Raw genomic sequence first — 27,077 nt, 5'->3', positions numbered from 1 at the left:
TGCAAACACTTTCTTCTTGGGTTCAGAGTTGAGTAAGCAATGTTTTAAGATAAAAGGGAAAGATTCTGACCTCCTTTGCATGTTGGCATTCACAGTAGCTTTGGTGCATGACTCACATCATGGATCAGACACTTGTTTAATTTACTCTGCTTTCTCAAGATACTAAGGGTCAAATAATCGTGTTGATCCATGCCGTGAATTCCCATTAATGATGTCCTGCAATATACACAGAGTGAAGTAGAGGAAAATGCACAGGCAATAGAGTAAAGACAATCACCAGCCATTGTCCAGCAAGGGAGCTACGATTCAGTGACTCACCTGCAGAAGGCCATACCAGGGGAATTGCTCAGCCTTGCCTGGGGACTTGGCAATGTCCACCAGACATGCCTGGACTTGTGTTCTCCAAGCACATGGACTAAGGGTATAAAACAAAACACAGCGGCCCCATGGCCTTTCTCCTGCCCCCACCTATGCTGCAAGCAACAAAGACACTCAGAAGACTGAAGACACCAACAGAGGAGACTGGCCCAGGTTTAAGGGAAAAACCTGTTCATTAAGGACTGCAATATCCAGTGGGGTGAGAAAAACTGCTTACTCTAGATGTTGCCCAATCTAATAGGGTTGAGAGTTTAGACTGTGTGCTTATTTTCTTTTGGTAACTGACTGATTTTTTGCCCCTTTTGTATTCAAATTTCTTTTGCTGCTTATCTTTACCCGTGAGTTTGCCTGAAGTGTATGGTAAATCTGCTCGGGTTTGCAAAGGCTGGTGTAGATCCTTTCCATTGATGAAGTGGTAATAAACCAGTGTCATGATTTGGGTGGAAAGGAAAAAACACTACAGTACAAGTACAGTAGCGCTCAAAGGTTGAAGTGGTCCAGACAGATAGTACATTTGTTGCAGCACTATTGCTATCAAAAGCTGCAATGGTCATTTTATCTGAAGTTGCACTCGCCTCATGTATTTAAATTGAATAGAGTATCTGGAGCTATCAGGGCAGGTGGCAGTGCCTGCAAGCTCCTAATAAAGTAAGAAATAGTCTATGACAGACACATGGAAAAAAATGGTCCAAAGCTGAACCTTCAGCATGGTATGTTCACCTGCATGTAAGTATTTGATCATGTAATATGAACACAGAGTCTGAAGCATGCCAGCTGCCCACTCCTATCTCTGCCCAGAAAGGGAAACGGGCAAGAATTGAAGGGAGGACTTTAATCATAGAATCACCTCCTCCCTTTCTGAGTCTCACAGCCACATTGTAGAGACTATTTCTGTTTGTAATTCACTGGAGTACAGATGACGGCTCTTTATTCTTTCTTACGGGACATGATATGGAAATACCTGCTGATGTGCATATCAAGACTGATTTTCTCACTTGTTCTATGAACAAGTCTATTTAAACTCCACCCATCCTGTCATCCTTCGCCTCAATCTTTGTGCACAAAATTAAAGAAGATTGGTAAAGGAACTGCTTCATGTTAATTTTGAGAGAAAAAGATGTGCCAAAGAATTTGGCAGACATTCAGTTTCTCATTGGCCTGCGAGCACCACAGGAATTTTAATACTCATACCACTAATTTGGCTGACCCAATCCTCAACAGTAGCCTTCTATATAAGAATTGTTCAAACAGTAATTAATTTGACCTTTTATTAGAATAACCTATCACAAAGCAGTAGTATTTAATAGTTTTAGAAGACTACCTTGCTCCAAATTTCAGCTGGCATCTGCATTTCGCCCACCACTAAACTATTGCTAGAGGTCCTGCAGTATGTTAAATACCAGATAATTGTTCATCACCTTCAGAAATGGCCAAGAGTTTCAGAAGTGAGTAGTGATTTTGGGTGCTCTACCTGAGATGCATTAAAGAGGACTGATTTTTGAAAAAAATTGAGTGATCAGTACTTTCTGAAAACCAGATCCCTTTGTGATATCTCAGGATTGGCACCTACAAATTGAAGCACCCAAAAATCACAAGTCATTTTGAAGATTTTGGCATGTTTCATGCTTCTCGTGAATGGGAACGAGAGGTAAGAAATGTAGATCTCAAGACAGAACTAGAGCCATTAGTAAGAGATGTGAAAATACTTATGGACTCTCTTGCCTCCTGCAGAATGGGGGAGGGGGAAAAAAAGAGTGCTCTAGAAACATCAGAGATTGAAGGCACATGGAAAAGCTAGAGATAAAAAATTTAACTATCTGTGACTTGAGAACATGCCAAAAAAGTCAAGGTCTACTCCTGTAGATCTTGGGCCTCTGTGCAGACATGTAGTCTCCCCCCACCCCTCCACCATGTACTACTTAGAGCTCTTCCTCCCTGAGAGCTCACTCACAAGTCATGCTGTCACTGATTAATCTACCACAGCTGCCTAATAACGCCCCACATTAAGGATGCTTCAGAACCAGCAGAATTTACTCCTCTGAAGTTTTCACTTCCTCCGCACTTGATGGATTTCCAGGCCATGTAGCTTGGCTGCTGACTGCCCCTCTAGCCCCAGCACATCACACATACCATCTGCAGTGTTCGCATGGGGGACATCTGCAAGTTGGAGAGGAAAGGAAGCATTCCACTTTGGTTCTGAGGCTCCTTTTCCCAACATTTAGGGCTCTTTGCCTTTTTCCTGAACCTCTTTCAACTGAATATAGGGTCCTATACAATTTGGAGGAGAATTAACTCTAGTTGTGTGACAGGAGCATGAGACTGCTAGCAACCTTTCATGCTAGCTTTATTACTAACTGGTAGTCCTCAGCATCAAGGCAGGTGTTTTATGACTGGAAGTGGTGTTGGTGGTCTAACCCTGCAGCTGAATACCTTTGTCTGAGTAACAAAATGTAGCTTCATTACCTTCATTCTCCATCTATCTATCCTCTTCCAGAACAGAAAATGTACGGTATCAGGGAGGCTCAGTATCGGAGGTCTATTTCTGGCAGAGTTAGTGGCATTAGACAGAACAGCCTGTTCCATCTTCTAGTATTGCTACAGAAGGCACATGTCAGGAGTATCAGATTATGGTAATTTACAATACAGGAAAAAAATTACTTTGTTGTTGCTGAGCTGTAGGCTCACCTGGATTTTCACACAGGCCCCAACCACTTTAATCCTTTTCCAGAAAATCCAAGTTTACACTGACCTGCGCAAACATACATTACAATTCAGATGTCTGTATTCTGATTTTTTAGACCAACATTCTAGGAGATGTGGGGGTTATGTGGCTCTGGGAATTATTGATGGGATAGAAAACCTTTCACTTCAGGATGGACAGCCTTAATCCAGCCTAGTTCAATAGTTAGAGTAGAATTATTTTTATTTGTAGCCTTCGAAGTGACCAATGTGAATGATTTGGTGGGTCTTCGATCTAGACCTCTGTGTATAGATGTCCACACTGCAAAAATCATCATCACAATTGGTGCCAAATGCTTCCTTGTTGGCACACTCAGTACAAAGATCTAGGATATGGAGACTAATCTGTTTCCTCACACTTCATGCCTAGAGGTGGTCTTTCCAAGTAAGGATAGAAACATGTTGAGCAGGCCAGTATAGGGGACTTTCCAGTTCTCTTGCTTGTGTTCTACTACTCTGATATAAGTGGAAAGAGTGGGACAATATACACACATAGAAGCTTCTTATCCAATTCACCCCCTTCCTAAAGTTTGCCTTAATTCAGCTGTCTTAGACTTAAACAACAAATCCTTGAGGCAATACTACATTTAGCAGTTTAACAAATGCCTTAGGGCTGAGCTAGTTATCCCAGAGCTTCTTCCTGCACAACTTCTGTTCCTTTCTCTTCCCCTAGGGGGAGACACTCATCTTTAATTTAACCGTAGCTCAAAGAAACCCAGACAGCCAAAGCAGGTTGGTTAAGTAAGCAGGGTAGCTATGAACCTCTCTATACATAGCACTCAGGTGGGATTTTCAAGAGCAACATTCAGTGAGACTCATGGTCCTAAGTCAATTAGCCTATCAGCTTATCCCGTGTGATTTTTTGATTGAATTTCAGTCTCCAGAGCTGAAATTCCAGCACTTCCCAGAGAACTAGGCTCATGGAGAAAATACCTAGGATTAAAAAAATTAACAAACTTTATAATTTAATGTCAATAAATAAGTATTGAAAGAAAAATATTGCTTGGAGAGCAGTCAGTAATTATCCCTACCACAGGGGTGCTAAACTCATGTACAGAGCCTGCCGTGGCTCAGCTACAATTGATAATGATCTCAGTTCACTCAAGTTCCCAGAAAGGTTATCTGCAACCTTCCAATTAAATTGGGGAAGGTTATGTCTACAAAAAGAAATATGGCTCCAATATCCTGAGCTACATCAATAATAATTTTTAGACCTCTTCACTACCTGACAGTTACCCCACTGAGCTGAAGCCTCTCTGTACATCTTAGAGATTGACAAGAGGTATTGCAGCCTGCAATGAAAGCATAATGTGGCCTTTTCAAACTCCTCAGCAGGACATGTTTGACATTCTCACTACAGAAAGCAAGTAGTAAAATATTGCAAAGGAAAAATATTAGTAAATAAAAATAAAGGAACTGAACTAAAATGGTAACTGTTTGTACCAGATTCAAGAAAGACACAATTCAGGTCACAGAAAGGCACAATTAAATGTCATATACCTCACAAGGGGAGCTCAATACTCCAAAGCGTCATGAAAGAGATTTAAAAAACTGGGGTAATTTGGTCTAGATGTCCACAGTATTTCTCTAAATCATATTCAACAAAAAGTTTAAAGCAAATTGTTTTAACTATACAAAACATCAAAAATCTTCCTTGTGTTTGCCCCTTACCACTAGATGCAGTGAAAAGTTTACACTTGATGCCAATGAACTTACTAATTATCACAGTTTTTAATCTCCCTTTGCTGTGCAGGGACACTAAAGAGATTATGGCAACTGAACTACCGCACTAACTGTCCTCTGCCAGCATCCTTCAAAATTTGGCTGCAGAACAGGATACCATACATAGGGGCTACTGGCAAACCCCTCTCTCAGCTGTCAACAGAAAACAAGACACAGTTCCATACCTGTACTGCCACCAGTATGCAATTATTCAGCTTTATGTCTCCTTCATACCAGTGCCCAGAGGAAATAAAAATGGATGAAGAGCTGCTGGCTCAAACTTAAATGCAAGGGAAACAAAAGTAGAGTGTGTCTGAAAAAGACCTAGGACACACTCGGGCACTTGCCATTATTCCAATATCACCAGTTAAGGAGATATGACCTCTAACGGTCAAGGTAGCATGAAACCCCAGACGTCCTGCTGCTTCATCCCTACTCCTGGACACAGATTCCAACAGTTGCAAAGACTGTCTTCTACAGCCTCCAGATGGCCAGGAGGCCTCACCACTTGCCATTGTGATCTAGACCTTATTAGTCACTGTCAGGTTGGTCAAGTGCAGCTTGCTATTAAGGAATGAATAAAGCACCACACAAGCTGCAATTTGTGCAGCACCCAAGGAGGCCATCTCAAGCAACAAAGCCCAATGAGAAGACATCAATCTTGGTCCCCACTGACTCCCTTGTTTACTTCCAGGTGGAATTTTATATCCTGCCTGTAATTTACATGTTCCTAAATAGGTTAGATCCCAGATACCTCTGACACCATCTATAACCCAACAAGAGAGTTGCACTCCATAGGGATGGAAAAGCCCAGGCTTAGAATGTCAGAGATCCTTTCAGCAGGATGATCCCAGCTGTGGAATTCCTTATTAGAGACCACAATCAGCTCTATTTTCAGACCAAAATGCAAGATATCTGTGATGCAACTTGCTCACCACAGGTGATGCCTCCTTGTGGTTGCTCTAGGGATCAGCTCTCAGCTGTCAAATGTCCTCTTTCGTCTGTTACTCAAGCTTTAATCCCTCTCTCTTGTCACAACTCCAAGTGCTCCCTCTTCATACTCAGCCATCTGGCCAGGTCCTTATGTAGTCCCCCACTTCCAGGTTAAGGAAGTCTCTGCAGACCAGCCATCTTGTTGGCATCTCCAACACTCCTGTGCTGCTTCCCTGCAGCTGGTAGGGGAGCCCAGACCTGGTCTCTACACTAGGTTCTAGCACAAGGACCCTATAACAAGTAGCCAAGGTCTGCACAGTCCTACCCCTTGATGCAGTTTCCCTAGGCTTCTTCCTACCTAGCCCTCTCAGGCTTCCTTTCTGCATAACTCCTCTGGGATTGGCCCTTATTCCAGGGCTAGTTCTCCCTCTTGGGCTGTCTGCTCTCCCTCTCACCAACCCACTCACTCAGCCTACCCCCTTCTTCCAGAAACTTCTTGACTTTATAAATTCAGCCTACTTCGGCCCACCTGGGCTTCTTGTTCAATTAGTCCTGGCTCTTCCTCCAGTTGCAGCCAGGCACCCTACTTGACCCCTCAAGCCCACATTAATCCCTTCAGGGCCTATGTAGGGTACACACCTCATCACAGTTCCCTCCCCAATCACTAACACTTCCTCTGGAAGTAACATCTTTCCCTGATTGGTTTCTGACAGGAATAGTTGTCAAGAGTAAGAAAGAAAGACAGGAATTAAAATAAAGGAAATGTGAAAAAAGATCAAATGTGGCTAACTTGAATGCTAAATTGTGCATGGTACTTAAATGCTGCAGTTACAGAAGCCTTAGAAATAGCAGAGATCAGACAGATGAATGAGTGAAACCCTTGCTTATACCCCTGATGAAACATGGTAGTTTGTTTCCAGCTACTGAGTTCCTCCTACATAGCTCCTCATCCTTTAATCCTTGGGGTTCAAGTAAGCCTGAAGCTTGACTGAGAAAGCTTTGAATGGGGCTGTTCTTCCTGCCTGCCAGCTGCAGGCTATTGTTTCCTTAACTAACAGCACTGCCTGCTCCCAATCCACAAGGCAGAGCTACATAATTCTCCTAGAAGCATAGTATGCTACCTTCAGACTGTTTTTACTTGTTCTGCATTGAGGTCATTGGGCCATACCCTCTCATCATACTCATTTTACAGAGCTTGTACTAGGTACATGAATAAATGTACTGGGACCCTACAATAGATTTTGTTCTAACATTTCAATGTGAAAAAAACCTGGAAATTTGTTAACAATATTTTTGTAGGATCATCCTTACGTATTCCCCTCCCTCCATAGGAGGTGGTGCCCCCTTTAACAAACTTGCACCTGTTACTGTCTCAAGTGCTCAGGGTTTATTATACCCTCAAATCAAATTATATTAAGTGGTAGTATCTCCTGATGCATTTGAACAAACTGACTCATTAGTTTCTGCTTGGCAATAGAGCTGACCAAACTAACCCAGTCTTGTTAAATAGCCTACTCAGAAAGGCCAGTTTTAATTTATTTGTTTTTAATAAAAAGCTCTAGATGTGGCTTACAATCAGATTACTCAACTCATATGAATTATTCAGACCTAACAGGATTATCTTTCAACAATAGATCAGTTTAATAGCTTCTGAAATATATCAGCCATGCTGGAGCAAACTGACTGTAATATGCAAGTAGATGACAACTTCACCAGAATAGTGAAATCCAGGACAGGTTGTCAGATGAGTAAGGCAATCCAAAAGTTCACTCAATTTTGGGCTAAGACTTGGGTAACTAATCCTACAAGAGCCAACAGATCCTTCAAGTGCTAATCACATTTAGCTGTGAATGCATTTGGCATTTTTAAGTGCTCACTGAAAACTTTTATAAATGCGCCTACTATGGATTGTTCAAAAACTGTTCATTGACTATCCTGGAAACCATTACACCATGATGCTATTTCTGCTCCTTGACTGGAAGAATGAAACTTAGCAGGATGATGTACTCTTAGCTTGGTAGACTATCAGGATTCATAGACATGTGTAAACAGTAAGCAAACATCCTAATGACTAGGTGTACAACTCTACCAATAGCAACAAGTCAAATCAAAGCTCAAATAGATCAGAAGTGTTTCTGCTTTATTCAACTAGTTCTGAAGTCCAGTTTTGCCATGCAATTCATGTACTGCAGCTACATGTGATAATACTTAACATTTTTATATTGCTTCAGACAGTAATCCTCACTACATCTTTACGGTACCAAGTTTAGCTATCCCCTTTTACAGACAGGGTATACTGAAGCAGAGAAGTTATGACCTACCCATGACCACTGTAAATCAGCATCAGAGGCAAAACTAAAAATCTAAGTGTTCCTGGCTCCCTATTATGTCCTTAGACCAGACCTCTCCTGGACACTTCAGATTACAAAAAAAGAAGTATGAGTCTATTTTTTTAATCCAAAATTGTGTTATGTAAGTGATATGTTTGAAATGTGCAACTTACTGTGGTTGAAAAATTCCTGCCTACAGTTCATGCAAAAGTCATTTGACAACAGGATATAATTCTGTTTTCTCTGGGTTACATTAAATCCCCAACTAGCTCACCGAGAGATATGTAATTGTTTAATCAGAATCTGTGACATTACCTATTCCTCTGTGAGATCTAAAGGAAGAAAGCAGATAGTATTTGCTTCTTGCTTTCTCCACATTTTTCAAAGTCTGCTTACTACATGTTTTTTGTTTCTTACACTACATGCCACAAAATAGGTGCAGGTATGAAATTTGAACACAATATTCCTTTAAAATACTGATTCAGTTAGCTACACTCCAAGAATGTTTGTACTGTATTTGTGTGATAGACTGTACTCTTATGTTCACCATTTTTAGAAGACTATGATAAATGTTGTACAAAGTATGCCTCGTGAGGTATCTTTTGAAAAGTCATAAGCTACTGAACATTATTGTCCTGGTAAATTGTGTGTAGCAACAGTGTACATCAAGTTATAAGTTTTTACTGTCTGACATGGTTGAGACATGCTCCAAGTTTAGAAAAGCAGCCCAAATCAGTTCCCCCAAAGACAAAAGGTTAGCCAGGTGTCAACATAATTAAGTGGACTACTACCAGGGTGAGCAGACATTCTTTGTCAGGAAGAAGGGTGTGAGTGAGAAATTTACATCTTGGCAGACAAACTTGCTGCCTGAACCCCAGCTGGAGATGATTCTCAAAGCAGAGAAATGCTATAAGAAGGAAGAACAGAGAACACAAATCATTTCCGTCCCCTCACGGCATCAACAATGTTTGAAAGACAAAGAAAGTATCATTGAACTGGAGGATGGGTTCTGGCTGGAAAGCTTTCAGCCAATAAGACTGCTGTAAACATATGGCAAAATAAATCTTTGCTTTGAATTCACTTAGCTTGATAAGTTAGGTATTAGTTTGTGTTTTACTTTTTATTTCTTTGTAGCCAATTCTGACCTTTATGCCTCATTACTTGTAATCACTTAAAATTGATCTTTCTGTAGTTAATAAACTTGTTTTATCTAAACCAGTGTGTTTGGACTGAAGTTTTTGAAACTTCCGTTCAAGATAACAAGGTTTGTGCATATCATTTTCTATTAATGAAATGATGGACTTTCTATGAGCTTGTACTGCACAGAAGGAAATAGCTGGGCAGTATAATATGCACATTTCTGGGGGACAAATCTTGGACTGGGAAGTTGTTTCTGTCACTCTGAAATATTATTCAGAAGTGGCTGACTAGAAACACTCACATAATTCAGCTGCAAGTGATTTTGCATGCTGAAGGCTGTGTGTAAACAGACCAGGAGTGGTTGTTTTCACAGCAAAGCAGTGTAAAAGACACCCCAATTGAAGAGTTGACGGGACACAGCTATTCGTCAGTCCAGACTGTGCCCTGGGGAATGCCACAATTTGCATTGCAGTTTATATAACTATGGACACCATTTTCCCCAGAGAATCTGAACTATATGCTTCCCTATTTTCTTTGGGTCCATACAACCACATTTCTGCATGCAAATAAACAGCATAAAACATCTTTTCACATAAGCACCATGCAATCCATTAGAATATGTCTTCCATAGACATTAATTGGCCAACTCAGAATGTTCTGAATTTCAACTTTAGGATGCTTGTGTTCATCACCCCAGCCAAATTGTACCTATCTGTTGAAGATTACAGACACATCTGTCCATGGATTAAACTTTATTAATGGGGTGGGAGAAAAACTAGAAAATATTAGAGATGCAAATCAACAATATGTCAATAGACAATATAAGATGTAGGTATGATAAATGCTACTGTATAACAAACAGATTATGATGTTAGAAATAACTAGTGGCAAACTATTATACCTATGTATCATGTAACAGCTTTTAGCATCAATCAGATGCAGCAACTAGAGGACAGTAAGATAAGAGATCATTATTGTCATTTGAGCACATCTGACTTTACATTCAGTGAAAAGCGGGGCATGCACCCATTTGAGACAAGAGGTACACACATTAGCAGAATTAAAATAGATTTTTATAATAAGGAGTCTGAAGTGTTAGGTTTCAGGGCATAAACCATCCATCAACTGCCTGGGATTAAGAAGGAGCTTCCGTTATTAGCATGTTATTTCCTAGCTGTTCACTACAGGGTTCCTTGCTCTTATCCCTGAAGCAGCCCGTACACAATACTGTTAGAGACAGTATATTGGGCTAGAGAGATCCAATATGGCAACTCTTAAGTTCCTAATGAAAGCAGTCTAGAATAACTATTAGGAATGCTTCAGCTCCCTGGAATACTTTGTATAAGCCTGGTTTTATTTTCATTCATTCCATCAAACTGCTTAGAAGGTTCCTTCTGGCACATGCAAAATAATTTGCTAAAAGTAATTTTCTTTCACAAGGCTGCCTGGTGGTCTAGAAACAACACAGTGCACTGTTGCCTCTGAAATCTATATTTGGCCTTGACTGAGGCCAGCTCTACACTACAAACTTACATCAGTATAACTACATCACTCAGGGGTCTGAAAAATCCACATCCCTGAGCGACACAGTTATACAGAGCTAATGCCTGATGTAACAGCACTAGGTCGACATAGCTACTACCTCTCGCAGAAGTGGATTAACTATGGGGATAGGAGAAGCCCTCCTCTTGGCATAGTAGTGTCTTCTCCGAAGCTCTGCAGCGGCATCGGTGCAGCTATTTGACTGTGTTTGACCCAAAGAAAGGGAGCCAAGAAGTGGGGAGGAGACATAGATTTGTTGGGAAACAGCCTCTGCACACGTGCAGCGTGCAGGCAGGGCTGGCTCTAGGCACCAGCAAAACAAGCAGGTGCTTGGGGCAGCACATTTCTAGGGCCGGCATCCCGGCGCCGGCCATGCGGCCCCGGGCTAGAAATATGCCCCCGCCGCCCCAGGTCACCTGCACTCTGCCTCCGCCTGCTCCCCTGAGCGCGCCACTGACAATCTGCTTCTCCCCGCTCCCTCCCAGGTACTGAGATGTTGCCATTGACCTAAAGTGCTGAAGAGTGCAGGGGACATATTACGGTCACACTATAAAGACTGAGAAATCATCTTGAAAGATCAGAGTGTGCATGTGCTAAAGTACAAATATTAGGTTGAAATTCTATATTTAAATATATGTAATAGCAACAAAGTGCAGAAGTCTGTATAAGGAACACCAGCAGATTTATTATAATAGCATTTGTTTAAAAGTAATTCATAGTATTCCACACAAAGTTTTGTGCTATTTGTGATGCTCTCTGTGTGCACTGTATGCTTCTTTTTCTAAGAAACTGTGTGGTACTCTCTGAAGTTGATAAGGAACTATTAACAACTACTTATCGGGGTTTGATATGCTGTAGCCTCGAGGTTTAACTGTGTAATACTCTCTGAAATGTCTTGAAAAGACAGAACTCTGGTCTGTACTTCAGCAAGAGTCAAGCTGAGGTGCAGTTCGAAGGGTGGGGCAGTAGAGGTATATATAATATTGTGGCCACATCCCCCGAAAACACGTTTACACAAGCCTTATCCCTAAGGAGTGTGCATAGGCCTCTGTCATATTTTTGTGCTACTGCAATTCTAATATCAATACATATCGGAAATATATTTAAATAAGTGGTCTGAGCCCTAACATTGTTATAAACCTTCATTAGGCAAGGTGACAGCACCACTGAAATCAGTTTAAGCCCTGGCAACACAGTGACTAATGCATACATAGCTTAGGTTTCTAAATTTCGTTTCACTGGGAGATGGTGCTTTGGCCAGGCCAATGGGCACACTCCCTACTCTATTCACGTGAGTGTCCACACTATCAGAGGAAGAAGGGAGTTTAGTTTAATCTGTCCCTCGGATGAGATTAAGTCAAAATTTCTCCAACAGAAAATGAGACATCACAGATTGCATTACTATAAGGAAAATGGAAAGTGATACCTAGTTCATGTATGTGGATACCACACGTTGCCTAATAGAATCAAGGAAATGTTTTTTAAAGTCTTTGCTTGAGACATAAACAACTAGGTTTACATTTACATAAACAACTAGGTTACTCTGTGCTGAGTCGTATTCATGAAACAGGGTTGAGACAAATTCATATTAATTGACAACCCCTTTTATTTTAGCTGTCACTGCAGAGGAAGCATACCTGCATGAAATCATCAAACCGTCCTTAATGTCTGAAGATGTGCTACTTCTGTTAACCCACATAAGATGTTATGGAGAGCCAGCTAGACCTCACTGTGATATGCAATGTAGACAAAGTGACTATTGAACCTCACCCCAAATCTGTCTGAGCCACTGATTATTCTCTGAAAGCTACAGCCATTCAGCAGGATATGTAAACTTTATGAGGACATGGCACAACACATTGTTCACGGTGTCCTGCCTGTGGCCAACCATGGGAATGATAATAAAGTATATTTAAAAACAAACAAACGGGAAGTCATGGAAGGCGCAGTAGTGATGGGAGATGAATGCGTGGTGGGATGGGAGGACTGATAAACCTGACACCTTCTAAGTAGGAAGTTGCATAATACCAGCCATAGGCACTGCCTTTTATTTTTCCCCAAGGGTTCTCCACCCCTACTCGGCCCAAGGTCTCACCCCCACTCCATCCCTTCCCCCGAGGGTCCACCCTCTCTCCGCCTCTTCTCACCCCTGCTCTTCCCCCTCCCCGAGGCCCCCGCCTGCCCGCCACTTGCTGCTTTCCACCCTCCCTGAAGCCCCTCCCTCACCCACCAAATAGCTGTGGCTGGTGGGTGCTGAGCATCCACTATTTTTTTCAAGGGGGTCCTCCAGCCCTGTGGCACTCACGGAGTCAGCACCTATGATACCAGCACTGAATAAAGCCTGTGGCCATAGGAGTCCTACAGGATAGCAAATGGAAGCAGCAGCGTTTACATTCCTTTGGTGCAGTGACTCCCTGAAAGGCCCTGTGGTGCTGCTGGCTCAGAGAAGAGGATGCTGCTCTATGAAAATGAAAGAACCATACACTCAGCTCTGTGAAACTGGTCATGGTAATGAAGTGGCATGATTGGAAGCAGGAGGGAGATTAGCGGGTCATTCATAACCAACGAGAAAAGAATAGTTTCAAAGACATCACTGTCAGATTCACTGTTGACTTTTTACCACGTGTCTTTAATAATTCATGAGCAATTGTAAGTATTTTGGAGAGTCCACAAAGCCACTATCAGACAACGCTTCAGCATCAGTAAGCGGAATACTGTCGAAGCGCAGTGTTTTTAATGATTTATAATAATGGCCACATCCTCAGCTGGTGAAAGTCAGCATAGTTCTATTGACTTGAACAAAGCTACAACAATTTAGGCCAGTGCAAATCTGGCCCTATATGTTTTGTAGGGGCTGGAGGAAGGTAAAAAACTGACATGGCTGAGCAGTGTACATCTCACAGAGTTAGAGTTTAAGGCCGGAAGAGACCACCAGATCATCTAGTCTGACCTCCTGTATATCGCAGGCCACCAACAACACTGAGCACCTGCACACTAACCATAGCAACTGAAATAAGACCAAAGTATTACAGCCCACTGGAGACTAAACTACTAGGTGCCAGAGAGAATAGGAGGGACCAAAGTACACCAGTGTCCAAGGCCCCTGTCCAAGGCAGGGAATTGATTAAGTGAGATATACCCAGATAATCCTGGTAAGTGACCCACACCCACACACTGCAAAGGAAGACAAAAAACCACAAGGTCGCTGTCAATCTGACCGGGGGAGGGGGGATTCCTTCCTCATTTATGGTGATCAATTAGACCCTGAGCATATGAGCAAGAACCAGCCAGCCACACACCTGAGAGAGAGAATGCCCAATGCCCAGTGCCATCTCCAAACACCAGCCTACCCGTCCAGTGTCCCATCTCCAGCTGTGGCCATCTCTGATGCTACAGAAGAAGGATATTAAAAAAAAAAGACATCAGGGGTGTGGGTAGGCACGAATGCCTTCCTGACCCCTGCAGGTCATGGGATGAAGCCCTGAGGCAAGAGATTTTAGAAAGTATATGAAATAAACTGGAAGAAAACTTTAAGGCAGGCCAAGCCCTGCCCCTCACCATCACAAGCAACCCCATCATACAGTCCCACATCTAAATTTGTCCAGCTCTCAAAACCAATTAAGTTCTTTGCCTTCACAACTCCTGTTGGGAGGGTGTTCCAGAACCTTACTTCTTGGATGGTTAGAAACCTGCCTGAATTTGTTCATGGCCAGTTTATATCCATTTGTTCTTGTGCCAAGATTGTCCTTTATCTTAAATAGCTCTTCCCCCTCCCTGGTGTGTCTCCTTTTCCCCCAGCCCATCCCCAATGTAGTTACAGAGATCCAGCATATCATACATACATTTTGATCTTTTTAATACCACTAAAAGTTTGTCCTCAAAAACTTCTTAATGCATCAAGTTCCACAGATTAGAGTATGTTTTGTATAAAAAGTATTTTGTTTGATCAGTTTTAAATTACTGTAGTTGCCTTTCAATTTCATTGGCTGTCTCTTTGTTCTAGTATTAAGGGAGCTCCTGATTTACCTTCTCTTAACTATTCACTGTTTAAGTTCCTATAGCAAATCAATTCTTCTCTTCTTCCTCAACTATGTATTTTTAATCTCTCCTTCCAAAGAAGACTTTCCATACCTCTAATTGTGTTCATTGGCCTTTTCTAGACCCTGTTTCTGCCATATCCTTGTTGTAATAAGGTTGTCAATAATAAAAAGAGTATTAAAGATCAGAGAGTACCATTGGTTTATATAATGGCATCATATCAGTATTAGTCTTCTGTTTCTTAATACAGCCTTAAATATGTGCTTTCTTTATCATTACTATGCATTGACCTTTTAAGCATTAAAGTTAAATCAATGTTTGTAAAGTCCTTGAGATCATGGGATGGAAAAAGCATTAAATAAGTACAGGTTACTACAATATTTTAAGTGCTCATTTGTGAATGAAAATACTCTTTTTCCAGGCTCACACATGGATGTATTTTTAAATGATGGAACATGATGTAATGGTTCTTTCTGTGCTGCTAATTAAAATTGTTTTTCTTTAAAAAAGCAGAACAGGAGAATCCAAAAGGATTGGAAAATAGCAGCCATCTTAACAAATGAACTAACTTGTGTCATGAAATGAATGGATATTTACTGCTCTCAAGTCAGACCTTCAAGGAGAGGAAATGAAGATTGCAGTGGTTGTCAGAAAGTTAGGGTCCCAAACCTGATTAAGTGTTTAATATCTAATCTCAACCCCAAATTATTCAGAAATGCTAATGAATGGATAGAATCCAAGAGTGATAGCAGAACAGATGGAAAAGGAAGAAAAATAGAATTTTCTTTAAACTTGCTGTGTCCAGGACATAATACCTCTTACAATCGCTATCTTTTTTTTTAGAGACAGTGTCATTTCAAATTTAGTTACAAATGAGGAACAGATCATACTACTGAAATGCACATTAAAAATGAATTATAGTCTTAAAATAGGTAACGTGCAGCTTGTAATTGGTAATTTATAAATGCAAAAGTGTATGAAAATAATTGAACAAGGTGAGTGAACTAATGAGTGAGTCAAATATGAGAATAATTAAATAAGTGTAAATGGAAAACATTAAAAATGAATTCCAATCACTGCATCATTAGTTATAATGAATCAGCAAGTTTTGGAATACAATATGTCTTTTCTGTAGTAAATATAGACCTCAATAACTGGTGAGCCAGATAAAAGGAAATGCTATGGCTTAGCAAGATGTACCTAGTCTTTTAAAAAACAAAATTTACAAAGGAGATTGCTCAGATATATTAATACCAAAAGCATTTAACGATTAAAAGCCTTTCTTCTCCATAAAAGGGCTCAGCTGCCAAGAAAAGTCCATTTCAAATCAGTACCATAGCCCACACCGATAGAGCACCATATAAGTATGTACAACATAAGTAGGTGCTTTTGTCTATTATTTAAGCCACTTTCTGATCATTAGTTCATACTAATTTAAAGAAGTAAATTAAATAATTTCTATCCTCTACTGATATTGTACCCCTACAATTCCTCAGATTCTTAGGTCTCATCTTACCTTAAACTACACTGCAAAAACTACCAGTCAAGTCCCCAGGATTTATTATTATTTGCCACTCACCCTTCAATGTCATATTTAATAGGATTTTGCAAGTTTCCAGACTGGTGTCCTAAGTAACTGCATAAGATGCCCAAGGTCCAAAAATAAAAGACAATATGATCAAATCTTTTCTATACCATGGAGAATTGTGTGCTTAGCACCCTGTTTAACAGGACCTGAAAGTACTAAGAGCTTACTCCAATATAGTCTGGAGAAGAAGTTTAAAAGGCTCTCTTTGTAACAGAACAACTGAATGGGAGATCAAAGACTTCGTGTAATGGGGTTACTCGGTGGGCCGAGGAGCCTAGTGATTAGTATCCACTCAATCATGGGGCAGTGGTAGGGGAGCCTGGGCCCGCCCATTCCACCGAGCTCTGACCCAGGGTCCTACGAAGGTCAATAGCATTTGATCTCAGAGAGGGGCCCTCTGAGCTACCTTCCCTGGGTCGCTTCCTACCACTGCTTTGTTCCCTCAGCTTCTGGTCCCAGATAAGGAGAAAAGAAAAAGGGAAACAAACTGCCAACCCTAGCTGGGCTCCGCATACAGCCCTGTTCTTTCAGGGAGGTTTCTCCAGCTCATTCTGGCAGAAGCCTTCAGGGTCAGTCTGCACTCCTCCCCAGTCTTCCACTTCTGAGCTGGTTTGCTCCCTTTTCAACCCTGTCTCCAGTTGGAGAATGCACTGCATAGTTGGAGGGGCGGGGCTATCTGTGGGGTTTGTAAAGCCCATCACACCTGGGTAAAAATCTATTTGAACTAAGGAATTAAAGACAAAGAAGAAGACAGAGGGGGGGCATTAAACAGTTTTCAAATACATAACAGTTTGTTACAAGGAAGAGGGTGAAATATTGTTTTCGTTAACCTCTGAGGACAGGTCAAGAAGAAATAGGTTTAAATTGCAGCAAGGGAAGTTTCAGTTGGACATTAGGACAAACTTCCTAACTGTCAGAATAGTTAAGCACTGGAACAAATGGCCGAGATGGTAGATGGTACCGTTTGGGTAGATGTGTTTGTGAATGTAACTTATAATTATAACTTATAATACAAACAAGACTGTTTACTTATAAATGTGTTTGTGGTCACTGTATTCATTCTTCATGTGCTCCTAAGAGCCTCTCAATCTAAAAGAATCTTAAAGAGTAACTTTCACCCTGTTGATTTGGAAACTGTAGCAACAGGAGCTGAACCTATTGTAGGTTTACACAGAATCTTTAATTCAATTCAACTGAAAATAAAGGTTACATTAGCTTTAGATGTTCTCCATAGTACCTACTGGGTATAATAAAGTAAATGAAGTCTAGAAAAAAGTTCTGAAGTATTAATATCTGAAATGTTGCCAATTTGGCAATTAATGCTTGCATTAGAGTCAATATTTTAACTTATTTGCAATGTATACAAATATCTAAAATAAGCACCTATGAATTTGTTGAATTAGACAGTTCTGTCATTCCCCCCGTCCTCCCCACCCCTGTCTCATTAACTGTGGACTTTTCAGGAAAAGCATGAGTAGCACACAAAAAAAATGGTTATAGCTGATGCTTTTGTTATTACTCTGACATTCCTCTTACATTTCTTAGCTTTAGTACAGATTAGTAAATTGGACAGTTTGTATGATACATTATTAGGATAATAAGTTGAGCAGAAAAAAACTGTTCTGGAAATGGCAATCTATGTTTGGAAAATTGCATAAATTAGGAGCAATAAAGAAAAGGCACTTCTTCAACTGAGTGATATATGCTCAGTGTCTAATTCAAGCATAACACTTGTGACATTTCTCTTTAATGACAGGACGTACTGTAAATGCAGAAAGAAAGTGGATTTAATGCTAAGTCTGGTCATTCTATCAAGATGCAAATAAAAATGAACATTTAAGCTTTTATGAAATGCTAGTGAGTATTTGGCAAAGTATTTGACTCTTACCACAAGGTCATCTATTAGCAGATACAGGACTAAAAAAATGAGCCATAAAAGTGACTCACTGTCACCACAGGAGTTCTTTACAACTGTTCAATGATCAATGAACTGTGTCCCATGCATAGTTACTCCAAATCCTAAAATGAGTTGTGCTTTAATAAAAAGGTAATAAAATATACTCTTCTTGAAAAATTGTGAAGCTGAACATTTGTTACAGAGCTCCACCTAATGTATGTATGGACTAAGGGGTTCAGGCCACTTGTAGCTTGCTGGTATATTGATTTAGAAGGGTCTTAAATATTAGTGAAATGTACTTAGAGCTAGCAATGCTACTGCTTCTTTCCCTGCCCTGAAACACATTCCTTAGACCCCCAAAAAAAGTGCTGGGAGAAGTTTTGAAAGGATTTCACACCCTTCTAACCAAACTCAGGATATCGTTTTGTTAGGGAAAAAGGGTTCCCCTCCCGTCTAGGGTTAGGAGGGTAGCCTTCCCTGGACTTCTGTATTAGCCAAACAAAACACAGAGTCTTGGCTCTTTGATAAGGTGAGGCACTTTATTGCTAGCAAATACGACAGCTGAAGGGCTCACCAATTCCTTTTCAGAGGAAAATGGTGAAGCCCCGAACAAAGAACAGGGATGAGCTTTTATAGCTTGGTTCAACATACATTGTGATATCTCTTCCAGTTCGAACCGGTTAACCCAGTCTGTTTGAAGTTCTGGGGTAGGTACGAGCATGGAGGCTTATCTGTATAAGGAATTCTCTCCCCAAAAGCAGGGAGTGCAGGTTACACACAGTTCACATTCTTTCTATCCATAAACAAAGTAGAAAGGACAGATAAGCATAGAAAAAAAACAGCAGCGTAGCTTTACATGATTATAGGGTCGTTTTCTGGGGTTTTTTTCCTATCAGTTCCCCCCTTTGAGCCTGAAGATAATTATCTTACATGGCTCATTATTTATTGTTTAACATGTTCATATGTTTTTCATCTTGGTTAACACCACCCTTCTTTACATATAGTATCTTTGCTGGGCTCATGGTTTTGGTACATACCCGGTGGAAGAGGGCACAACAACTGGACGCACAGCAGAACAGCAGACCCACAATCATAAGGAATCCCACTCCATACACAAACAAGGTTTTTAGCCATCCAAAGTTAGGCAACCAGCTGGTGAGCCAGCCCCACAAGTCAAAGCCCACACTGGGAGAAATAGAGGCCTGCTTATGAAAGAAGGCTGACACGTTTGCAATTATGTTAGTATCTGTGACTATGCGTCCGCTTTGATTTACATAAAGGCAGCATGTGGCATTGAGAAATGTGCACACCCCTCCCTGTGCACTTAAAAGCTGATCCAGGGCCAACCTGTTTTGCATACTGTAGCGAGCTAGTGAGCTTATTTCTTCTTGCAAAGCTTGGATTGCATCTCGAGTGGCGTTAGTAAATATTTCCATTTCGGCTGACATATTTTTTAGCGTGTATTCAAGTTGGCCCACCCCTACCCACGGAAAAAGAATACGGAAGGCGCGCATGCCTGTACTGCCTTCCTCGACAATAGGATTATAACTGGTATCTCGACGGGTTCGTCGGGTTGTGTCTCTGATTTCTATTAAGTCTCTACGATGCATCCCTCCTGGCCAGGCAAAGGCCACCGTGCATCTTCCCAACCACTTTGGGGGCAAGGTCTTTCCTGCCCAAGTGCCACATACCCACCATAAGTGATGATCTCCTAATACTATACTATAGTTGCCTTTATTGCCCCCTGAGTTCTGAGATACTTCCTGCAATCGTCCCACCAGGGATGCAGCATCATCAGGATTGGGTCCTATTCCCCCCCATTTCCATAATGTAAGGCCGGCAAATTGAGTCGCATTTTCTCTGAGAATGTACCCCACATAGCCTCCAGCACGGGCATAGTTGGCTACCTCAGTACCATTGGGATACAGCAAAAGAGTAGTACTTGCATTGTTTCCCAAAATTAGAATTTTCTCACAGTGGGTTTTCGGGTATTCTCCCAGAGTAGTTTTGCCTCGGGTGCGTAGCGACCTTTTTTCTACGCACAAGGGGGCCTTAACGAGCAAGTCTGGGCGATGGTTCGGGATCCAGGTCCTAAAATCTATGGGTCCCCTTCCCCTTTTTCCCTTTTGGCCGTACCACGCCAAACCATTTTGCCAAGAATTGAGGAGCGCTGAAACCGGCAAAATGGGGAACCCTTGCAGTGAATGGGAAGAGAAGTGGGAACACACCCAACAGTCACTAACATTCCATGCGTTGGTTAAATTTTGGGCTAATTGTAGAAACGTATTTTTATCCCAACCCCCCAGGGCAGAGGTCCAGGTTAACGCCCATAGCCATACATACATTATAAACACTACCAGCTACTAACAACTCTAAAAAAAATAATATTAATACAATATTTGTAACAGTATACTAATACTCCAGAGTTCTGTAACTGCTTCTGATTCCGCTGATTGACCGGTACCCAGTTCATGTAGAAGCGGCGGTCGTGATGGGAGTCGTTGGGGATGTTGGAGCAGGAACCTTTTTACAGTGGCTGCAGTGCACCCATCTATCGATGCCCTCGACCTTCACTGCAATTGGAGTAGTCAGAAGGACTTGGGCCGGGGCCGACCACCTTGGTTCCAGGCAATGCTTCCTTCGATGGATTTTAACACAGACAAAGTCTCCTGGAAAAAGAGAGTGCGCACAAGTATCAAGCGGTAAAGGTTGGGCATCTTTTACTCTGGCCCATGCATCACTCAAGGCATCTTGCAACATGCGACAATAACCCGCCAACTTATCTTGCCCAGCCATTAATGAAGTTTTTGCTGGGGCAAGGGTCGGCCAAATAGAATTTCGAACGGTGTCAACGAATGCTTCCTATGGGGTGTATTACGAAGATTGGTTAACACTATGGGTAACACTTCAGGCCACTTTAATCCAGTCTGCTCGCATAGCTTTGCCAATTGGGTTTTTATCAGCCCATTCACCCTTTCTACTTTTCCTGAACTTTGTGGATGATAGGGGGTATGCAAGGCTTGTTTTATGCCGAGGGCCTTTGCTAAGTGTTGAATAATTTGGGAAGTGAAATGGGGGCCTTGGTCACTTTCCAAACGAGTCATTATCCCGAAGCGGGGCACTATCTCCTTGAGGAGACACTTCGCTACGGATACTGCATCTGCCCTTCGAGTGGGGAAAGCCTCAACCCACCCTGAAAAAAGATCAACCAGGACAAGCAAGTGTTTTAGTCCTGTCACTGGTGGTAAGTCCATGAAGTCCATCTGGACCACAGCAAATGGGTACTCAGGCAGTTTGCAATGTCCCATAGCTTGTGGTTTGACTGCTCCTTGGTGATTGTACCGTTGACACAATTCACACTGTGCAGTGACGGTCTTCGCAGCTGCATGGACCCCCGGAGCAAAAAACAACTTCTCCATTTGAGCCACGAATCCCCCCTTTCCCAGGTGCGAGGCCAGGTGGAGTGCCTGGGAAACCTGAGGGAGGAGTTTACTTGGGAGAACCGGACGACCGTCCGGGCTGACGTAGAGGTTGTCCTCATTTAGGTGGCATCCAATGGATTTCCAACGGCTAACTTCGGCCGGGGGCGTCGTCTGCTGGGCAGAGAGCAAAACGGCTGGCGTCACTGGTTGCAGTAGCAGGGGTGCCAAAAAAGGAAAAGGGGCTGGAGCCCCACAGAGGGCAGCATGACGGGCCGCCGAATCGGCTGCAGCATTTCCCTTGGAAACCTCGTCCGAGGTGCGGGAGTGGCCCTTACAGTGTGTAACCGAAACAGCTGCAGGAAGTTGAATAGCCTCTAACAAGGCAGAAATCAAGGCAACATGGGAGATCTGAGAGCCACTGGAGGTAAGGAACCCACGATGCTTCCAAAGTTGTCCAGTAGAGTGGCATACCGAAAAGGCATATTTGGAGTCAGTATAGATGGCCACAGTTTTGTTTTCGGCTAATTGACAGGCCCTAACAAGCGCCACGAGTTCTGCTGCTTGCGCTGATTTTTGTGTAGGTAAGGCATGCGCTTCAAGCATTGCCATCAGGGTAACAATTGCATAGCCAACTCGTAAGGCCCCAAACTCGTCCCGACAGGCGGAACCATCACAAAATAATTGGAGGTCAGGATTCTGCAATGGAATATCAGAGAGGTCAGGACGAGGCGTGGAGATCAAATCCACCACGTGGAGGCAATTATGAGGTTCCCCATCCTCAGGCAGAGGCAAAAGGGTTGCAGGATTCAGGACTTCGCAGCGGCGTAGGGTAACAGCCTGATTGGCGAGCAAGGCCAATTCGTACCTGGTCAGTCTGGCTGCTGTGAGGTGCTGCGTGGATCCACGATTAAGAAGTGCTGCAACGGCATGAGGCACTTGAACTAGAAGAGGGTGGCCCAAGGTAAGCCCCGAAGCTTTCTCGACCAACACAGCGGCAGCCGCAACAGCGCGGAGACAGGGCGGAAGACCCTGAGCCACTGGGTCAAGAAGGACCGAAAAATAAGCCACCGGTCGCTGGCCAGGCCCAAAGGGCTGAGTTAGCACACCAGACGCCGTGCCAGATTGTTCATGGCAAAATAAGGTGAAAGGCTTTGCGTAATCCGGTCTGCCCAGGGCTGGTGCAGAAGTTAATGCTTGTTTCAGGGCGGTAAGGGCGTTGTTGTGTAGAGTCGTCCATGGTAAGGGTTCGGGAACGGAATCCAGCAGCAAATCAGTGAGGGGGTGCACTAACTCCGCATAAGCCGGAATCCAGGCTCTACAATAGCCACTTGCTCCCAGTAACTGGCGGAGTTGCTTTTTAGTGGTAGGCCTTGGCATACTCAGAACGCTTTCAATCCTGTCCTGAGTAAGTGCAGTAGAAGCATATGAAATACGATGCCCCAAATATTCCACCTCGGGTTGGGCAAACTGTAGCTTGGAGAGTGCCACCTTGTGACCTTTTTCGGCCAATGCAAAAAGAAGGATTCGAGTGTCCTGTACACAGGCAGCCTTGGCTGTAGAGCACAATAACAGATCATCAACGTATTGAATCAAAGTAGAACCCATAGTCAACGAAATAGAGTCCAGATCTCGCTTTAAATACTGGCTGAAGATGGTAGGGCTCTCCCTGTAGCCCTGAGGGAGGCGGGTCCATACGTATTGACATCCGTCAAAGGTAAAGGCAAATAGGAACTGTGAGTCTGGGTGCACAGGGATGCTGAAAAATGCTGAAGACAGATCAATCACAGTAAAATAAGTAGCCCCTGGGGGAATAGCAGTTAAAATAGTTGCTGGATTGGGAACAACCGGAGCTCTCGGGATCACAATAGCATTAATCAGTCGGAGGTCATGCACGAAACGGTAAACCGGTTTGCCATCGGGGCCAGGCTTGGGTTTCTTAACAGGAAGAATAGGTGTATTGCAAGGGCTGGTAGCCTCCTTAATGATTCCTTGAGTTAAAAGCTGTTGTAGGACTGGCCGAATGCCCTCTATGGCCTCTTTAGGCAATGGATATTGCATTTTCCGGGGCAGAGGGATATCTGTACGGTAATTGATATACACCGGTTCTGCTGACTTTAAAAGTCCAGTTTCAGTGGACGCCGAGGCCCACAATGCTTCAGGAATATCAGATAACTCAGTTGGGACAAAGGGGGCGGTGGGTGTAGTGGCTAACAATGCCATTACCGTAGCTTCAGGGACCGAAGTAGGGACTGAGAGATATAGTCCCTCCGGGCTGCAAGTTATAGTTGCTCGTAGTTTACATAACAGATCTCTACCTAATAAATTTGCAGGACAGGAAGTTGCAATTAAAAAGCTATGATCCTCTGATAACGGGCCAAGCTGGACCGTTTGCTCCGCAGTTAGAGGAAGGGCGCACACGGTGCCACCAACGCCTATAGCTTTTACGGTTGCAGAAGTGGTAGGAAGGGTGGGGTCCTGTAGAGTACTTCTATCTGCCCCGGTGTCAATTAACATTGAATAAGTTTTTCCTCCCACCACAACTGGAAGCTCCGGGTGGTTTGCATCCAACTGCACTGTCCAAGAAGCGGAGGGGGTTCCTGGCGAGGGGGACGAAGCATTGTGGGCGGCTAGCTTTCAATCAGTACTTCCTTTTTCTCCCCCCCTTTCCTGTACCCTCTGGTAGGCTTGCATAAGAGGGTCAGCTGGCTGGAGGGGGTAATTTGGGCACTGGGCAGCCCAGTGTCCTTTTTGTCGGCACCGCCGGCACTGATCTGGCCCTGCCCTCCCGGGCCGTGGCTGGAAGTTCTGACCTTGTGGTCCCCATCCCTGGGTAGAGCTGCCTCCTCTTCCGCCTCGTCCCCGAAAGCCTCCCCTCCTGCGGCTTGCATCCCGTCCCCGAGAGCCGTCTTGGAAACCTTGCAACTGCAGATTAAGGAGCTTTTCGGACCTCCTAGTGTCTAATTCCTTCCTATTCCTCCAGGCATGGGCTGCTAACCCCACCACCTCCTCCAGCGTTTTGTTTTCATAAGCTGGTTGACTACACACATACTTCCGAGCGAATGGTAATAAATTTTTTACATACTGGCCGATCACTTGTGTTTTCGCGACAGGGGAGGTTGGATCTAAGCCGCCGTGGTTTTTCAAAACCTTACAAAGGCGGTGGAAGAATTCCCCTGGGTGCTCATCGTGCTTTTGAACACATGCATCTACCTTTCCCCAATCATACACAGGCTTAGACATATCCTCTAATGCTTCTAAGATTCGCTTTCTCATTTTATCCCACTCTTGAACGGTCTCTGGAACATCCCAATCCATTTCAGGTTTCTCTTGCGGATAAGCCGCCCTGCCTTGCACCGTCTCTCTAGCTTTCTTATACACCGTTTCCTTCTCACCCTCGCTTAGCACTTGATTTAAAATCATTTCCACATCGTCATAATTACAATTATACATTGTGAAAATACCCTTTAACTTTTTAATAAATTCTTCCGGACACTGTCGAAATGAGGGAAAAGTAGATGACCAATTCATTAGATCCGTGCTGGTAAAAGGGACATACACCATCTGTGTCCCCCCCCTACCGCTCGGCAGTTGTCGCATAGGCATTTGGACTGCACTAGCTATTGCAGCTCCAAGAACTTTTGCCTTAGGGGTGCCTAGAGAACCATGAGACCGGGTCTTTGCAGGGGTTGCATCACTGGGGTGTCGCGGATCAGGACGTGTCAACCCCCTGGTAGACGTGCCAGCCTCCGGATCGGCCCCCGCTCTGCGTTAATTGTGGGGGTATCGGTAGCTAGTGGGAGAGTGGGACCGCTCCTTTCCCCGGTTGGGGGCGTGGGTGCATCAGGGTCAGGCTGCGGTACCCCACCCCATAGCCAGCTACATTCTTCCAATGGTATAGGATCCCCCGCTTCTTTCAATGGGAGTTGGGGATAAATAGACTTTGACGTTTTTAGCTTCTGGTCAGCATGACTAGATTCTGGATTGTATGGTGGGGGCCGCATGGCTTTAAGTTTTTCTACCTCAGCACGTAAACTAGTAGTTACACTGGCACTTTTGCGCCGTTCGGCCTCCCTTATCCATACATCAGAATACTTAAGTTGCCGCGGTTGTAAATCCTACAATACTTTTCGTAATTGAACAATGTTATGTAACTCAAATGTTCCTTCCCCCGGCCAGCGATTTCCTGGTTCCGGGTCGTCTTGCGTCATTCCCACCCAGGGACCTTGACACAAAAATATAAACTTATACAAAGCTTTGTTGCCATCCGATTGTAAGGCCTTGATATCCCTATCATAATGTTTTAACATATAGCCCAGAGGCGTAGAAGGATCAACAGTTCTACTGGACCCCACCCCCCATCTTTTCCCAAAGACGGGACCCCCGGCTGTTGTCTAGACAATCACAAAGGAAAAATTCAGAACTCACCAAGTTCCCACCGGCCGGTGTTCACCAATAGGTCCGGACCCTAGTGCCTTCGGGATGCCTTATTCCGCCGAAGCGGCGGGTGGAAGCGAGACGGGAAGCCTTCAGGGTTAAAGCAACCCGGGTGCCGGCAAGAAGGATTCAGAGTCCCGACCGTCCACCGGTCCGGAGAAGAGGCGATCCCGGACGAGCCCCCAAATTGTTAGGGAAAAAGGGTTCCCCTCCCATCTAGGGTTAGGAGGGTAGCCTTCCCTGGACTTCTGTATTAGCCAAACAAAACACAGAGTCTTGGCTCTTTGATAAGGTGAGGCACTTTATTGCTAGCAAATACGACAGCTGAAGGGCTCACCAATTCCTTTTCAGAGGAAAATGGTGAAGCCCCGAACAAAGAACAGGGATGAGCTTTTATAGCTTGGTTCAACATACATTGTGATATCTCTTCCAGTTCGAACCGGTTAACCCAGTCTGTTTGAAGTTCTGGGGTAGGTACGAGCATGGAGGCTTATCTGTATAAGGAATTCTCTCCCCAAAAGCAGGGAGTGCAGGTTACACACAGTTCACATTCTTTCTATCCATAAACAAAGTAGAAAGGACAGATAAGCATAGAAAAAAGACAGCAGCGTAGCTTTACATGATTATAGGGTCGTTTTCTGGGTTTTTTTTCCTATCAGTTTCATGTTTGATGGGGCAAACATCTTTTTAAAAAATCCTCATTTAGCATGCAGTTCCTTTAATCACTTCCTCCTTTCCCATCCCTGAGACTATAGATTTCACAGGTATAACTTCTTGACCATGTATGATTTCAGAACCACAGCACACAGAGGAATGGCTGAAGCCACTGCTTGCCAGCTAGTAACTGTAGTTGAGCAAATACTGTAGAGTCAATGAGTCAATACAGAAAAGATCTCCCATGTGTATTTATCAGC

General features: G+C 43.3%; 1 long non-coding RNA gene across 1 annotated transcript; it reads right to left on the bottom strand.

The window, feature by feature from the left end:
• Positions 1-18,827: 18,827 nt before the first annotated feature.
• On the bottom strand, positions 18,828-26,809 carry LOC142073337 (uncharacterized). The gene is made up of 2 exons (XR_012670157.1): positions 26,155-26,809; positions 18,828-20,976 (listed from the first exon to the last, which is right to left on the bottom strand). It is a non-coding gene; the product is annotated as an uncharacterized LOC142073337 (long non-coding RNA).
• Between the last annotated feature and the right edge of the window lie 268 nt (positions 26,810-27,077).

This window comes from Caretta caretta, chromosome 10 (genome assembly GCF_965140235.1).
Source record: "Caretta caretta isolate rCarCar2 chromosome 10, rCarCar1.hap1, whole genome shotgun sequence".
Classification (NCBI taxonomy): Eukaryota; Metazoa; Chordata; order Testudines; family Cheloniidae; genus Caretta; species Caretta caretta.
The sequence above is the reverse complement of the archived record's forward strand: the minus strand, read 5'-3'. Positions and strand labels throughout refer to the sequence as shown.